This window comes from Phyllobates terribilis, unplaced genomic scaffold, assembly GCF_046119375.1.
Source record: "Phyllobates terribilis strain yellow unplaced genomic scaffold, ASM4611937v1 Scaffold_4__5_contigs__length_816908805, whole genome shotgun sequence".
Lineage (NCBI taxonomy): Eukaryota > Metazoa > Chordata > Amphibia > Anura > Dendrobatidae > Phyllobates > Phyllobates terribilis.
Genome location: NW_027362764.1, coordinates 514284670 through 514302982, shown reverse-complemented (window position 1 = coordinate 514302982; position 18313 = coordinate 514284670).

The following is an 18313-nucleotide window of genomic DNA, read 5'->3' as shown; positions in this document are numbered from 1 at the left end:
GGGTGATTTTAACCAATCATCAAGCTTTTACTCTCCCCAGGATGACACAGGGGTAGAAAAGTCGTTTCGGATCCATGATTTGTTCATCTTTATGAACGTGAGTCTGTCTACATTATCAGTGGAGAGCCGCGAGCGCTTATCTGTCAGCACACCACCAGCAGCGCTGAACACACGTTCAGACAGAATGCTGGCTGCGGGGCATGACAAGATCTCCAAGGCGTAAGTGGCTAGCTCCGGCCATTTATCCAGATTGGAAGCCCAAAAAGAGCAAGGGTCCAGTGACACAGTCGTGGCTTCAATGTTTACTTGGAGATACTCCTGTACCGTCGTCTCTAGGCGTTGACTATGTGTCAGACTTCTTGTCTCCTGTGGCCTTGCAAAGGATGGGCTAAAAAAGTGGTGAAATGATTCCGCAAAATTGATGTTACCAGCAGATACTGTGGTTCTGTTACGGTTTGAGTGCTGAACACTTGACGGTCCCACGGTTGGCAAGTTGGAACTGTGAGATTCACTACGTGCACCACTGGTATTTTGTGGAAAAGCACATGTAAGATTCTGCAACAGTCTCTGCTGATACTCCTGCATGCATGCATCCCTTTCTATGGCAGGAATAATTTCTGCAAATTTACTTTTATACCGGGGATCTAACAGTGTGGCAACCCAGTAGTCAGGATTATTTCTAATTCTCACAATTCGAGGGTCATGTTGCAGGTAGTGCAGCAAGAAGGCACTCATGTGTGTTGCGCATCCAGGAGCACCAAGTCCCTGTTGTGTTGGTGGCGAGGTAACAATCATGCTTCCTTCCTCTGTCCTCTCCCCCCAACCTCGCACAACAGAAATGTGATCAAGGTCTCCCTCATCTGATGAGTCTTCCATCAGTTCGTCCTCCACTTCTTCCTGGGCTCCTGCACCTTCCTCACTAGTTTGGCTGCTACCATGCGCCCTGGTAAAACCATCTCCCCCACCCTCACATGCCTGCCGCCTTTTTGCTGCCGACCGTCTGGACCTTGCAGATGTTAGCCCTTCCGCATACAACTCCTCCTCCTCTACTTCCTCCACCTCCTCTTGTGCCACCACCTGACTCCGAATTCTGTTTGACATGTGCTCCAGCATGTAAATCACCGGAATAGTCATGCTGATAATGGCATCGTCAGCACTAAACATCTTCGTCGCCATTTCAAAACTGTGCAGAAGGGTGCATAGGTCCCTGATCTGAGACCACTCCTCCAGCGTGATTTGCCCCACCTCTGAATCTCGTTGGCCCAGGCTATACGTCAGAACGTATTGCACCAGGGCTTGTCGGTGCTGCCACAGTCGCTGCAACATATGCAGAGTTGAATTCCACCGGGTAGGCACATCGCATTTTAGCCGGTGAAGTGGCAGGCCCAACGACTTCTGTAGAGATGTAAGTCGCTGAGCTGCGGGATGCGAACGGCGAAAGTGAGCACACAGCGACCGTGCCCTCTGCAGAAGGCCATCTAGTCTGGGATAGTGGGCTAAAAATTGCTGGACAACCAGGTTCAACACGTGAGCCATACAAGGCACGTGTGTGACATTGCCACGGCGAAGGGCCGCACCCAGGTTTGCAGCATTGTCGCACACGGCCTTCCCTGGTTTCAGGTCCAGTGGAGACAACCATTCATGAAATTGGTTCTCCAGAGCTGACCACAACTCCTCAGCTGTGTGACTCACATTTCCCAGACATTTCAATGTAAAAACCGCCTGATGACGTTGAGCCCTACTGCCAGCATAGTAAGGAGGTGTGCAGGATCCCTTCTGCGCAGTTAGAAAGCTTGTGGCATGACCAGACAGGCTTTGGGTGCAGGTGGAAGACCGAGAGGAGGTTGAGGAGGCAGAAGCAGTGGAGGAACTTTGACATAAAGAGGATTGACGCACAACTCGTGGGGATGGCAAGACTTGGACAGCAGCCCCTTGTCCTGCTGTCACCATAGTTACCCAGTGCCCAGTCAGCGACATGTAACGCCCCTGTCCATGCCTACTCGTCCAAGTGTCTGTGGTGAAATGCACCCTGTCACACACAGAGTTTCTCAAAGAAGCGGTGATGTTGTGTGCGACATGCTGGTGGAGCGCAGGCACACCTTTCTTTGAGAAGTAGTGCCGACTGGGCATCTGGTACTGGGGCACTGCGACGGACATAAGGTCTCGAAAATCCTCTGTGTCCACCAGGCCGAAAGGCAGCATTTCTGTAGCCAAGAACTTCCAGATGGTGAAATTCAACCTCTTAGCTTTCTCATGGCTAGGAGGAAATGGTCTTTTACTTGTCCACATCTGAGGGACCGAGGGCTGGCTATTGTGCTTAGACGGGGTTGATAAGGGTGTCCCCGGCAAACTGCCGGTCTGTGAGGAAGATGCAGGCGGACATGTTAGGTTGCCTTGATCCAAAGGTGGTGCTATCGATGTCGGACAGCGCTCAACACCAGCTGGTGTTACCACCTCCAAAGAAAATGATGACCTGCCAATCACGCTGGCTGTTGCGGGTAAAGAGGTGGCAGGTCTGCGCCCCAAAACAGGTGTGACTGCTGTCCCCCCAGTCACAGAGGATGAAGAGGCCGCGGATGCACAAGATATGGCAGACGGTGGTTGGCCCGGCCGGCTAGGCCGCATTGTAGCACACTGAGCTTCCCACTGAAACTTATGCTTCATGTCCATGTGCCGGTTCATGCATGAAGTACTCAAACTATGTATTTTTTGGCCTCTACTTAGCTTTTGCTGACAAATGTTACAGATAACACGAGTTGGGTCATCTTTATCGATCTGAAAAAATGCCCAGGCTATGCAAGGCTTAGCACCCATGCGACCTGAAGAGCCACCACGACTTGTGGTGAGAGGCAGAGTTGTGTTTGAGGATGCAGTTGTTGACGTGCTTCCAGTACTACGTCTCTGTCCAGGAAGGCGCAACCTGACCTCGTCGTCACTAGCATCTTCCTCCACCTCCTCTGCTGACCTCATCTCTTGGCTGACTGTGGGTTGACAGTAAGTGGGATCTCCAACCTCATCATCATCACCCTGTGCGTTATCACACCCGTCATCCTCAGAGCCAACCTGTTCCTGCCCTGACAAAAAACTAAAGTTGTCGCTCCAATCAGGTATTTGAGTCTTATCATCGTCTTCCTCATTGTCTCCACCAACAGGAGTTACAGTTTGGGAATGAGGGTCTACATTATGGTCAGAACCTTCTGCGTCTGGTCCTGGATCCGACTCATAAAGATTCTGGGCATCAGTGCAGATCATTTCCTCGTCTGGATTCACAGAAGCGCTGGAGTCGACCTCTGATTCCCAGGCTATAGTATGAGTAAACAGCTCTTCAGACTCAACCATCTGTTCTACCTCATACTCAGACGGGCAGCTGGAGATTTGGGAGCTGTGAGGAAGCAAGTGCGATTGGGGTGACACCTTTGAGGACTGGAGTATTTGTGATGTTGAAGTTGATGTGGAGGAGAGCCCACTTAAAGGAGCACTTGATATCCGTTGAAGCACCTGCTGTTTTTGTGCCTCATCTGGAATTTGTAGCGATTGGCGTGGCCGTAAGAAAGGGATCTTATCACATTGTCCACTAAAAGAAGTAGACATTTTAGTTTGGCTGGAAGATGGTCTTTCTTCTGCAGATGTTACTGTTGCTTTAACATCTACCCCACGGACACAACCTTTTTTCCCCTTCCCAACACGCCTATTCCCCTTTCCACCAGCAGCAGGCCTTTTTCCACTCATTTTGGTGGTTAACTAATTAACAACTCTGGAGTTGTTTGCACAAAAAAACAATGGATGGGAACCGAGCAGAGCTGAGTGGCCAAACTGTGTTATTAGGCCAAAACTATTGGCTGGGTTAGATGCAGAAAAAAATTATATTCAATTTGCAACCTGATGGAGGTCAGTATAGATGGACTAATAGAGAAAGTCCCACACACTGCTAGAAGGCCAAATATTTTTTCAGAGCTAGATGCAGAAAAAAATATATTCAGTTTGCAACCTGATGGAGGTCTGTATAGATGGATTAATAGAACAAGTCCCACACACAGCTAGAAGCCCAATATTTTTTCAGAGGTAGATGCAGAAAAAAATATATTCAGTTTGCAACCTGATGGAGGTCAGTATAGATGGACTAATACAACAAGTCCCACACACAGCTAGAAGCCCAATATTTTTTCAGAGGTAGATGCAGAAAAAAATATATTCAGTTTGCAACCTGATGGAGGTCTGTATAGATGGATTAATAGAACAAGTCCCACACACAGCTAGAAGCCCAATATTTTTTCAGAGGTAGATGCAGAAAAAAGTATATTCAGTTTGCAACCTGATGGAGGTCTGTATAGATGGATTAATAGAACAAGTCCCACACACAGCTAGAAGCCCAATATTTTTTCAGAGGTAGATGCAGAAAAAAATATATTCAGTTTGCAACCTGATGGAGGTCAGTATAGATGGACTAATACAACAAGTCCCACACACAGCTAGAAGCCCAATATTTTTTCAGAGGTAGATGCAGAAAAAAATATATTCAGTTTGCAACCTGATGGAGGTCTGTATAGATGGACTAATTCAACAAGTCCCACACACAGCTAAAAGCCCAATATTTTTTCAGAGGTAGATGCAGAAAAAAATATATTCAGTTTGCAACCTGATGGAGGTCAGTATAGATGGACTAATACAACAAGTCCCACACACAGCTAGAAGCCCAATATTTTTTCAGAGGTAGATGCAGAAAAAAATATATTCAGTTTGCAACCTGATGGAGGTCTGTATAGATGGATTAATAGAACAAGTCCCACACACAGCTAGAAGCCCAATATTTTTTCAGAGGTAGATGAAGAAAAAAATATATGCAGTTTGCAACCTGATGGAGGTCAGTATAGATGGACTAATACAACAAGTCCCACACACAGCTAGAAGCCCAATATTTTTTCAGAGGTAGATGCAGAAAAAAATATATTCAGTTTGCAACCTGATGGAGGTCAGTATAGATGGACTAATACAACAAGTCCCACACACAGCTAGAAGCCCAATATTTTTTCAGAGGTAGATGCAGAAAAAAATATATACAGTTTGCAACCTGATGGAGGTCTGTATAGATGGACTAATACAACAAGTCCCACACACAGCTAGAAGCCCAATATTTTTTCAGAGGTAGATGCAGAAAAAAATATATTCAGTTTGCAACCTGATGGAGGTCAGTATAGATGGACTAATACAACAAGTCCCACACACAGCTAGAAGCCCAATATTTTTTCAGAGGTAGATGCAGAAAAAAATATATTCAGTTTGCAACCTGATGGAGGTCAGTATAGATGGACTAATACAACAAGTCCCACACACAGCTAGAAGCCCAATATTTTTTCAGAGGTAGATGCAGAAAAAAATATATTCAGTTTGCAACCTGATGGAGGTCTGTATAGATGGACTAATACAACAAGTCCCACACACAGCTAGAAGCCCAATATTTTTTCAGAGGTAGATGCAGAAAAAAATATATTCAGTTTGCAATCTGATGGAGGTCAGTATAGATGGACTAATACAACAAGTCCCACACACAGCTAGAAGCCCAATATTTTTTCAGAGGTAGATGCAGAAAAAAATATATTCAGTTTGCAACCTGATGGAGGTCTGTATAGATGGATTAATAGAACAAGTCCCACACACAGCTAGAAGCCCAATATTTTTTCAGAGGTAGATGCAGAAAAAAATATATTCAGTTTGCAACCTGATGGAGGTCAGTATAGATGGACTAATACAACAAGTCCCACACACAGCTAGAAGCCCAATATTTTTTCAGAGGTAGATGCAGAAAAAAATATATTCAGTTTGCAACCTGATGGAGGTCTGTATAGATGGACTAATACAACAAGTCCCACACACAGCTAGAAGCCCAATATTTTTTCAGAGGTAGATGCAGAAAAAAATATATTCAGTTTGCAACCTGATGGAGGTCAGTATAGATGGACTAATACAAGTCCCACACACAGCTAGAAGCCCAATATTTTTTCAGAGGTAGATGCAGAAAAAAATATATTCAGTTTGCAACCTGATGGAGGTCTGTATAGATGGATTAATAGAACAAGTCCCACACACAGCTAGAAGCCCAATATTTTTTCAGAGGTAGATGCAGAAAAAAATATATTCAGTTTGCAACCTGATGGAGGTCAGTATAGATGGACTAATACAACAAGTCCCACACACAGCTAGAAGCCCAATATTTTTTCAGAGGTAGATGCAGAAAAAAATATATTCAGTTTGCAACCTGATGGAGGTCTGTATAGATGGACTAATACAACAAGTCCCACACACAGCTAGAAGCCCAATATTTTTTCAGAGGTAGATGCAGAAAAAAATATATTCAGTTTGTAACCTGATGGAGGTCAGTATAGATGGACTAATACAACAAGTCCCACACACAGCTAGAAGCCCAATATTTTTTCAGAGGTAGATGCAGAAAAAAATATATTCAGTTTGCAACCTGATGGAGGTCTGTATAGATGGATTAATAGAACAAGTCCCACACACAGCTAGAAGCCCAATATTTTTTCAGAGGTAGATGAAGAAAAAAATATATGCAGTTTGCAACCTGATGGAGGTCAGTATAGATGGACTAATACAACAAGTCCCACACACAGCTAGAAGCCCAATATTTTTTCAGAGCTAGATGCAGAAAAAAATTATATTCAATTTGCAACCTGATGGAGGTCACTATAGATGGACTAATATTATGATGCTATGCCCAAAAGATTTTACTTCACTAGGTGCAGTAAAAAAATTGGTATTCTATACACAGGTGGTATATCTTGCAACACAGATAGGCTACTCCACTGACTAACACACTCTGCAATAGGCCAAAAAGGATTAGCTTTGCTAGATTCAGCCAAATGCTGTGAAAAAAACTTGCACAGCACTGGCACAGACCTGCCTGGCAAAAACTGATAGGAACTGATGTAACCTAGTCCTGAAAAGGACTCCAATTACAATTAGTCTTTACTCCCACAATCTATCTATTTAAGAGCACAGACCTGCCTGATAAAAGTCGTAGGAAATGCTGTAACCTAGTCCTTAAAAGGACTGCAATCACAACTATTCCCTACTCCCAAGCTATCTGTAGATTTGTGCGAAAATTGGCTTGAAATTAACAAGGTATAGCGCACACAGCAACAGCGGTGCCGTCTAACACGCAGCTGCAGCAGTGAGAAAATGGTGGCGACGGGGAAAATGGCTTGGTCTTATAGGGCAAGGACATGTGACATACACTGCCAATGACACATGCCCTTGCTTGTGTGAAAAAAAGCACTTCGCTCCGTGTGTGCGCTGCTGATAGGCTGACAGATTGCACCTCCCCACTGTAAATGCGGGAAAGAGAAAAAAAAAATGGAGATCTTCATTGTTCCTGCAGAGATCCATCCCCTGCCCCTCCCCCCACCCCGCTGTACACTCAAACTGCGTATTAACATTAATTTTCATCATTACTGAGAAAAAATCCAGTTATGATTTTGGTGCACGAACAGTTATCGAACATAACCTCGAACAGCCGAATTTTTCTCAAATTGTTCGTGTTCGCCGAACGGCTCGAACACCGCCCAAAACAGCTCGAATTTGAGATTGGCGAACAGTTCGAGTAGAACAACGCTCATCTCTATTCATGACCACTGGATCAGTTTCTTATGTTCTTTCTTTGCTTTGGAAGAAGGAGTCCTACAAAGGTTCCCACACCATAGAGGAAAAAGAATGGGGTCTATTGGGCCTGATCCACCTATCTTTAAAGGTCGTTGCTGGGGTTGCTTTATAATACAGACACTTTTGATGGCTTGCTACTTCAAGCTTTGGGGTTTATCGTAGAAGTTTGGAGTTACAATGTGCACGGAACCACCACCTACAATACACCATTTACATTGATGTTGTTGTAGACATAGCCTCACCCAAAAATAGCTGCAAGTTTGGTTGGTATAAAACCTTGCTTTCATATAGTTTGCTGCAAAGTCGTAGTGAAGTTTATATCTGTTAAGCTATTCGTTAATAGAGAAGCTAATGATTTAAATTGTGAAACTCCTAGGCATGAGAACCTTGATTGCAAAATTTCATAGTGCAATGTTTACCTACAATGTTTTGCCATTTCAATTTAATGCAATGCATAAAATACAAGCGGTTGGGAACCTTTGATTTATTACATTTAATATGACTGTTAAGTCTTTTGCTGTTGAATAATATCCTCAAACCTTGTCTCATACAGCAGCTACTGGAAAACTTTAGGATTAGTGATGAGCGAGCATCCTCACTACTGCTCGGTGCTCGCCCGAGCATATCACTGCTCGAGATGCTCGGTGCTCGCCGAGTATTTCCAGGCTGCTCGGACGGGAACTCGGGTCCCCTCCCTGCATGTTTGGCGCTCTTTAGAGAGCCAATAAACATGCAGGGATTGCCTGCCATGCACTGTAATGCCGCAGCCATGTTGGTTGTGGGCATTACAGTGATTGGCTGGCCACACAGCGTCATCAGGTCTATATCAGACCTGGCGCCGTCATGCTCGTCACAGTCACTCCGGATCAGACAGTGTACACATTACACATATCCATCTTAACAAACAGTCCTTCTGAGGACTAATCCATCTGCAGAGATATCAGGCAGGCAAGGTGTATAGGCAGGCGGTGTATAGCAGACTGCAGTCCATATAGCACAAGAGGATCCATTCCAATTCTGCTGTTAGATATTTCTATACAAAGGCCCAGGTCTCAGGGGCTAGGAATACTTTTCTTTGGATCTTAATCCTCATTATTAGCTTAAAAAGCAATCCAGAGAACACCGTTTTTCTGCACCATTTGCTTGTTTTGGGAGAGGTGCTGCTGCGTCAGGGACAGATTTGCTTGTGTCTTAGGTAGTGTAGGGAGAAAAACCGTACATTACACATATCCATCTTAACAAACAATCCTTCTGAGGACTAATCCATCTGCAGAGATATCAGGCAGGCAGGGTATATAGGCTGGCAGTGTATATAGCATTCTTTCTGCGCCATTTGCTTGTTGGCACTGCAGAATACAGCCAGGTCCATTCCATATTAGAGCGCAAGAAATCCAGCTATTTAAAACTCTGTTTTCTCCATCAAACGGATCACATATACGTTGTCAGAAAATTTCTGGCCTCCATTAAAAATTTCCTTTAGTGTGTCATTGAATCAATTCACCACAGTTTGCTGTTCAAACTACTTACCTACAGGCCAGGTATTTAAAACTCTGTTTTCTCTATCACATGGATCACATATAAGTTCGCTCCAAACTCAGTCATTTGTAGTGAGCGTGGAAGATACTGTCCTCCATTTAAAATGGCAAGGCACGTGGCAAGGGACGGGGAACTGGACGTGATGGTAATGGTGCATGCAGAGGCTGAGGACAAGTTCGTGGGCAAGCCGAAATTGTGTCACAACAAACACCCACATCTTCTCGACTGACCTTCCTGTCCCAATTTCTAGGGGACCGCAGCACACCACTATTGAACCCAGAGCAGTGTCAAAAGGTTGTCGGTTGGATAACGGATAATGCTTCCAGTCACTTAGCCACCACCACCACCACCCTGTCTTCCACACGGTCAAGTCTCAGTAGGCGTGAGTCTGGACTTCATATCCCTCACCCTGATCCTCCTTCCTCCCACCATGCCGAGTACCCAGAGACAACTGATCCCACACTTGGACACTCTGAAGAGCCGTTCACTTTTCCATTTATAGATTCGGGCCTCTCGCCCGGTCCACTTGAAGTAGGGCAAGAGGAGATTGCGTGTAGCGATGCCCAAATATTTGAGCAGCCACGGTCAAATGAAGGCGACGGTTGAAAAGTGTCACAAGAGGTGGACGATGATGAGACACAATTGCCAGAAAGTCAGGAGGAGAACCAGGGATCGGAAGTGGAAAACGAGGTGGTGAATGATATAGTAACTGACCCAACCTGGCAGGAGGACATGCAGAGCGAGGAGAGCAGCACACAGAGGGAGGGAGGCAGAGCACCCCAACCGGCAGGAAGAAGCAGTGTGGTGGCCGCAGACAGAAGGCAGGCAACCGTTCCCCATAACACCAACATGTAGGAAGTTGCCAGTACAACTGTTAGGTCTTCCCGAGTCTGGTTGCATTTTAAAGACTCTGCTGATAACCCCAAAAAGGCCATTTGTACCACCTGCCAGGCCAGCATCAGCAGGGGTGGCAAAACGACCAGCCTGACCATCACCAGCATGATCAGGCACATGGCAGCAAAGCACCCGACTTTGTGGGCCGAACCCCAGGGTCCAGGAACAGTGTCTCCAGGTAGCACCATTGCTTCTTCTGCTGTTGTGCATGCCAGCCAATCCCCTCTCCATGGTGCATGCGAAGATGCCTCCTGCCCTGCACATGTCGTTGCACACTCTCAAGTAGCAGCAACAAGAAGCACGTCCATGTCCTTGTCCAAGCGCAGTGTTCAGTTGTCCATACCCCAGTCCTTGGAATGCAAGCGCAAATATGCAGCCAATACCGCACAGGCCACACTACTAAATTCTCACATTTCACGACTGCTTGTGCTCGAAATGTTGCCTTTTAGGCTCGTGGAGACGGAAGCATTCCGCAACCTGATGGCGGCGGCAGTCTATCGGTACTCGGTCCCCAGCCGCCACTATTTCTCCCGGTGTGCCGTCCCCGCATTACACAAGCACGTGTCCAAAAACATTAGCCGTGCTCTCAACAACGCAGTTACCGGTAAAGTCCACCTAATCACAGACACGTGGACATGTGCTTGTGGGCAGGGAAGGTACATCTCGCTGACGGCACATTGAGTTAACATAGTGGAAGCCAGGACCCAGTCAGACCTTGTGACTGAACACGTCCTCCCGACGCCAAGGATTGCAGGCCCTAGGTCAATAAGGGTTGCCCCCACGGTCTACAGCTCGTGCACCTCATCCTCCTCAGCCTCCTCCTCCTCTTCAGCCTCCATCTCCGAAATGACCACATCAGTCATAAGCTGGAAGCACTGCAACACTGCCTCGGCCAAGCGGCAACAGGCTGTGCTGAAGCTAATATGCATAGGTGAAAAACCGCACAATGCTGAAGAGTTGTGGACAGCTCTGAAAGAGCAGGCAGATCTGTGGCTCACACCGCTTAACCTACAGCCAGGCATGGTCGCGTGTGACAATGGCCGGAACCTGATGGCAGCTCTGAGGCGAGGCGAGCTCACACACGTACCATGCCTGTCCAATGTGCTTAACCTCGTGGTTCAGCGGTTTCTCAAATCCCACCCGGAGCTGCCGGATCTGCTTGTTAAAGTACGCCGCCTGTGTGCCCATTTAAGAAAGCTACAGCTTCCGCCGCCCTTGCAGTGTTTCAGCAGCGTTTGCAGCTTCCGGCTCACAGACTGATGTGTGATGTCCCCACGCATTGGAACTCTACACTGCAGATGTTGGGAAGGATTTGTGAGCAGAAGAGGGCAGTTGTTGAGTACCAGCATCGAAAAGGCCGTCGGTATTCAGTTCAGACTCCACACATAAGACCTCAGGAGTGGACATGGATGTCAGACATATGTACCATCCTCCCAAACTTTGAGGACTCCATCAAGATGGTGAGCGGCGATGACGCCATAATTAGAGTCACCATCCCGCTTCTCTGTCTTCTGAAACGCTCTCTGCTCACAATCAAAGAGGATGCATTGCAGGCGGAGCACGATGAGATGGAGCAAGGAACCATACAGGGTGATTACACACAGCCAAGCCTCATCTCATCCCAACGTGGATTGGGTGACAATGAGGAAGAGGAGGAGGAGGAGGAAGGACAGGAGCTAGTTTCAAGCACTTTAGACAGTATTACCTGCACAGCTGTCATACCGTCTGCTCAGCATGGATGGCCAGAGGACAGAGAGGAGGAGGAGGAGAGCATGGTCAGTCATCCTCTTGGTGAGGACATGGAAGTCTTTCCTGTTAGTAGTCTGGCATGCATGGCTGACTTTATGTTACGCTGCCTTACCCATGACCCTCGTGTTTTCAAAATTTTGGGCAACAGTCATTACTGGTTGGTGACACTTCTAGACCCACGCTACAAGGAGAACTTTACATCTCTTATTCCTGAGGCGGACAGGTCTACAAAAATGGGGCAGTACCAGAAGGCCCTTGTTGCGGAACTATTAAAAAAATTCCCATCTGAAAACACTGGCGGCAGAGGGCACACTTCGTTGGATAACCAAGGAGTACAGACGAGAGAGACACAACTTCAATCCAGCAGAGGCAGGGGAACACTGTCAAAGTTCTGGGAGAGTTTTCTCAGACCCTCCCATCGCACAGGCCCTGAGGCGCGGGGTACTCTCACAAGGAGTGCAAAGTTTGGGAAGATGCTGAGGGAGTACCTTGCTGACCGTACCAACGTCCTCCGTGATTCCTCTGTGCCTTATAATTATTGGGTATCCAAGCTGGATACTTTGAATGTACTGGCTCTCTATGCCTTGGAGGTCCGGGCCTGCCCTGCCCCAGCATTTAATCAGAGCGCATCCGCCTGTCAACTGAAAATGCTGACAGGCTGACTCTTATAAAAATGAACAAGGGCTGGATTGGGCCAGACTTCTCAACACCACCGAATGATAGCAGCGTAACATAAACTCCAATCCAGTGTCTTTACTTGGGAGGTGTATTCCCATGCACCTTTTCACACCCACACATGGGTATACGCTTCCTGATTTTGTCTATTTGCTCTTGTCCTCCTCCTTCTCCTCATCCTCCACCACCATATCACCAGGGTGACCATGGTCCGTGATGCAACACCCACATAATTTTTTTAAAGGGTGTTTATGATGCCCATAAAAAATTTTTTTTATACAGTATGTTCATGTATACCCCCCAGGGGTAAATGTTTGTCAGCCCATACACTTAGTGCATGGGCATTACAAGTATAGGAGGACCGCTTCTTTCTAATGGGAACATTTTTTTATGAGGCCCTCCTCCACGTCTCTTCCAAGGGGCATTGTAGTGCCTCCAAATTTTTGGCAGCCCTTGCATTCACTGCATAGGCCAACACTATGGGAGACTCTCTCCTTTCTAATGGGAATTTGTCGTTACTGTGGCCCTGCTCTGTGTGTCTTTAAATTCTTAGTGGGGTTTTTCCTAAAATTGTCAGCCATTGGACTCACTGCATACCCTATAACTGTATAGCAGACCCTCTCCTTTTTAATGGGAGCATGTCGTACCTGGTTACTGTGGCCCTGCTCCGTGTGTCTTTAAATTCTTAGTGGGGTTTTTCCTAAAATTGGTCAGCCGTTGGACTCACTGCATACCCTATAACTGTATAGCAGACCCTCTCCTTTCTAATGGTAACATGTCGTACCTTGTTACTGTGGCCCTGCTCCGTGTGTCTTTAAATTCTTAGTGAGGTTTTTCCTAAAATTGGTCAGCCGTTGGACTCACTGCATATCCTATAACTGTATAGCAGACCCTCTCCTTTCTAATGGGAACATGTCATACCTTGTTACTGTGGCCCTGCTCCATGTGTTTTTAAATTCTTAGTGGGGTTTTTCCTAAAATTGGTCAGCCGTTGGACTCACTGCATACCCTATAACTGTATAGCAGACCCTCTTCTTTCTAATGGGAAGATGTCATACCTGGTTACTGTGGCCCTGCTCTATGTGTCTTTAAATTCTTAGTGGGGTTTTTCCCAAATTTTGGCAGCCCTTGCAGACACAGCATGGGCATTACCACTACAGGAGGCCCGCTCCTTTTTAATGGGAACATTTTATTTACTGAGACCCTCCTCTATGTCTCTTCAAAGGGGTATTGGGTTGCGTCCAAATTTTTGGCAGCCCTTACAGTCACTGGATACGCAATAACAGTATAGGAGACCTACTTGTTAATAATGGGAACAACAAAGCATAGCCGGCTGATGGCTCTCTAACAATAGCTAGCGCCGACTGCTTGCCTTTTAAGAGTAGCAAGGGCCGTCTGATGTCCCTGTAAAAATAAGCTTTATGACTTTCAGAGTCCCTCCATCATAAATAAAAAAGGATGTGTCTGATGATGTGTCACACACCACATTTCCAGATAAGGTTGTAAAATGTTAAAATGACATTTCCCGGTAAACGTAAAAAACCCAAAACAATAGGATCTTTATTTAGTATAAAAAAGCTGCACCAATTTAACCTCAATGTAATCACATTGTTCAGCTCATGCACCTCCTCCTCCATCTCCAAAATGACCACATCAGTCACAAGCTGACAGCACTGCAGCACTGCCTTGGCCAAGCGGCAACAGGCTGTGCTGAAGATAACATGCTTAATGCTTAATTGACAAACCGCCCAGCGCTGCAGAGTTGTTGAAAGCTGTAACACAGCAGCCTGATCTGTGGCTCTCACCGCTGAACATACAGCCAGGCATGGTCATGTGTGACAATGGGCGGAACCTGGTGACGGAGAAATGACAGCCGGGGTAGATACGGTTTCCCTCTATGCCAGTCCTTTCACCGAGCTAAAAAATATGGCTGTGGTGAAATACAACTCCCACTGAGAAGCTGTTTCAGATTGAAAAACATTGCGCCCACCTGAGGATTTGATTCTGAGGGCTAACCTTTCTCACCAGCTCAAGAGCTCCATAGCAGCTGCAAAGTTAGCGCTATCATGAACTCTCCTGAGGTAGAAGCCAAGGCACACCAGAGGATTCTCTGGTGGGACCATCCAACCCTGCCGAGAAGCAGTCCTGGCTAAGAAAAGTGTGTGGGAAGGTTTCCGGACACTCTATGGCTGCTTTTTTATGGAGGAGGAAACCCACGCAAACACGGGGAGAACATACAAAGTCCTTGCAGATGTTGTCCTTGCTGGGATTTGAACCCAGGATCCCAGCGCTGCAAGGCTTCAGTGCTAACCACTGATCCAATGTGCTGCCGTTCACCCTCTAATATCTAACAGGCTGGAGAAACTTGCACCTACTGCCACTCTATCTCCAGCTCCTTTTTGAGAAAATGTATTTGGGCAGCCACTCAGTCTACCAAATAAAATTCCTGAGAAGGAAATTGGGGATGGCTTCGCTACTGGTACTGGGGGCAGTGCTAATTCCATGGCGTCGTACCATAGTATGCTGGAATTATTCCAGGCTGGTAGGAGGCAGGCAAATTCCCACAGAAAAGTACCAGCAGTAATGTTCAGGCCACATTTCAAGTGCAAGCAGCTTTAGAAGACTTCCTGGGAGAAATGACACGCAGGGTAGATACGGTTTCCCTCTATGCCAGTCCTTTCACCGAGCTAAATACAACTCTCAGCAAAAAAAGTTGTGTACTGGCTCCGTACTGTCCCTGGCCACATTCACCTGTCCACGTGTTTGTGGTTAGGCGGTCCTTCCCAGTAAGTGCACTGGGGAGGGCACGGGTAATGTTGTGGGACCCATGCTTGTGGAAGGCGGAGGCGATACCGGGAAATATAGTGGCGGCTGGGGACCGAGTTTGGACACCCGGCCACCGCTGGCATGAGGTTGTGAAAAGCTTCCGCCTCCACGAGCTTAAAAGGCCATATTTCAAGTGCAAAGAGCTGCTCAGAAATCTGGCAGTTTAGTGTTGCGGCCTGTCGGTGGGTGGGTGGCTGGATGCATACTTGCACTTACATTCCAAGTAACAGAAAACTAAGCAGACGGTGGCCTCTATCTTCTTCATGGCCTCACCTCGCACTATGAACTCTCCTGAAGGAGAAGCCAGGGCTCGTCGGAGGAGTCTCCGATTCTCTGGTGAGCCCGTCCAACCCTGCCGAAAAGCAGCCCTGGCTAAGAAAAGTGTGGGGGAAGGTTCCCGGACACTCTTTGGCTGCTTTTTTACTGTGGATCGGCCATGCTTATGCATGTTATTTCTCAAAACGCATTACAGATCAAGCCATTGTCCAACTCTGTATTCAAGAAATTAAATGCGCAAAGAAAGATGTGTGTGTGTCAAAGCACCACCGACAAGTGCGAGTTGATGTTGGATGGGCTGCCATTGCTTCTGCAACAAGCTCAATTACAGGACTTCCTGGGAGAAATGACACGCAGGGTAGATACGGTTTCCCTCTATGCCAGTCCTTTCACCGAGCTAAATACAACTGTCAGCAAAAAAAGTTGTGGACTGGCTCCGTACCGTTGCTGGCCACATTCACCTGTCCACGTGTTTCTGGTTAAGCAGTCCTTCCCAGTAAGTGCACTGGGGAGGGCACGGGTAATGTTGTGGGACCCGTGCTTGTGGAAGGCGGAGGCGATACCGGGAAATATAGTGGCGGCTAGGGACCGAGTATGGACACCCGGCCACCACCGGCATGAGGTTGTGAAAAGATTCCGCCTCCACAAGCTTAAAAGGCCATATTTCAAGTGCAAAGAGCTGCCCAGAAATCTGGCAGTTTAGTGTTGCGGCCTGTGGGTGGGTGGCTGGCTGCATACTTGAACTTGCATTCCAAGTAACAGAAAACGAAGCAGATGGTGGTCTCTATCATCATCATGGCCTCACCTCGGCACTATGAACTCTACTGAAGGAGAAGCCAGGGCTCGCCGGAGGAGTCTCCGGTAGTGTTGAGCCACCCCCGTAGTGTTCGAGTTCGGTTCGGTTCGTCGAACACCCGTGTGTTCGCCGAACTGTTCGTCGAACTGTTCGTCGAACACCTTCGAACACCGTTAAAACCAATGGCAGGCAAACAAAAACACATAGAAACACATAGAAAACACCTTCAAAGGTGTCCAAAAGCTGACAAACTGCTCAGAAGACACAACTAACACATGGAAAAGTGACAAGTACATATAGTTATGCGAAAAGAAAAGAGGTGGAGGAGTAAAAGGAGGGGGAGACACAAATATAGGCATGTCATGCCCTTCTAAAATCCAAAAAGTGAGAAGCCGACACGTTCAGTCCGCTCCTGCCCGTGCCACCTCCGTGTCGCCGGGTTTGTGCCAGAGCCGCGGTGAACCCTGACGGCCAGCCCCCCTCTCCCAATACTGGTGCCTGTCCGCTGGTGGGTCAAGCGAGCCCCCCTGTGGTGGAGGCAGCTCTAAGCTTTTTAATTTAAATTGCCTCTCTAATTTGAATGAATACACTTTAAATCCATTTACAAGGATCTATTGGAGGGCAAGTCTCATGCCAGCAGCCGCGTAATTCCAGCTCCAGTAGCGTCCACTAAAGCTGCTGCAGTTAAAAAGCTTTTATAAGGATCGAGCTCGGCTGTCCACCGCAAGGCATCCTACTGCCAGTCCCAGCCCCTATGCCTTGGGGTGCCTCCTGATGCTCTTCACTGAGTATCCCGTGGTCCCGAAGCATTTCCTTTGAAAAAATTAAGTGTCCAAACTACAGGTGGTGTAGCTTGCTTAACAGCCGGGATAATCCGCTGACTAGCAGACACTGCTACTAGGCACAAAGTATTTCCTGGGCTAGATGCAGTTAAAAATTTGTAATTAGATACTCTCGTTGGATGCTGAGAAAGCATTCCATAGAGTCTCCTGGCACGCCATATATGATTCTCTTAAAAAGCTTGGGGTAGGGGTCTAGGGGACCCTTTTATAACCAAAATCACGGCCCTGTATCACAATACGTCACCTAGGCTGAAGATAAATGGAACTGTAGCACCCTGAGGGCTCGGTTGCTACAGAGGTATTGCACCTCACCCAGAGGTGTGATATCTCACTCTCAGGTAAGGATGGAGTGTGGATCAGGACCCGACACCTGCATGCATTACACCACATTACCGTGGGGCAGGGCGACCAATATGCCTCTGAGATGGGCACGACAGTCCCTGTCCCTGGCTGGAGTGGGGGGAGGGAACACTGAGGAAGGGGAACCCTGTAGTGCAGGAGCAGGGAGGAAGCAGTTCCTGGGTGCATTGAGAAGGGAGTATAAAAGGTGGGCACCATCTTAGTTCAGTGCAGAGAAGTCTGAGCAGAAGTGGCAGGGAGCAGGGGCTCTGCAAGAGCTCTGCTCCGGAGGCGGGCCTAGTAACAGAGGCCCAGGCCTGGAAGAGGGAGAAGGAAGGAAGAGGAGCAGAGAAGGCTCCAGGAACGAGGAATGAAGGGATCCCAGGGGTGCGGACGGGCGAGTCGTCACCGCACGCCCGAATCCACCTGCGTGGAGGGGTCAGGCCAAAGGGGGAGACCGGTCCCCGAAACTAGTGGAGGCAGGAAACGACCCTCAGCTAGAAACCGGAGGCTCTGACATTTTATGTGGCGCAGCCCCTCGCTACACCCGCTAGGAAGGCACCACATAGGGTCAGGGAAACTGGCGCCAAGTTTACCAAGAGGAGGCCCGAGGCAGCCGGACTGAAGGGTTGGTAAGAAAGGCCAGACAAAGGACACACAAAGGGGGTCCTGTGAAGCGCTCCAAAGTTATCTGGGAGTTGTCTGA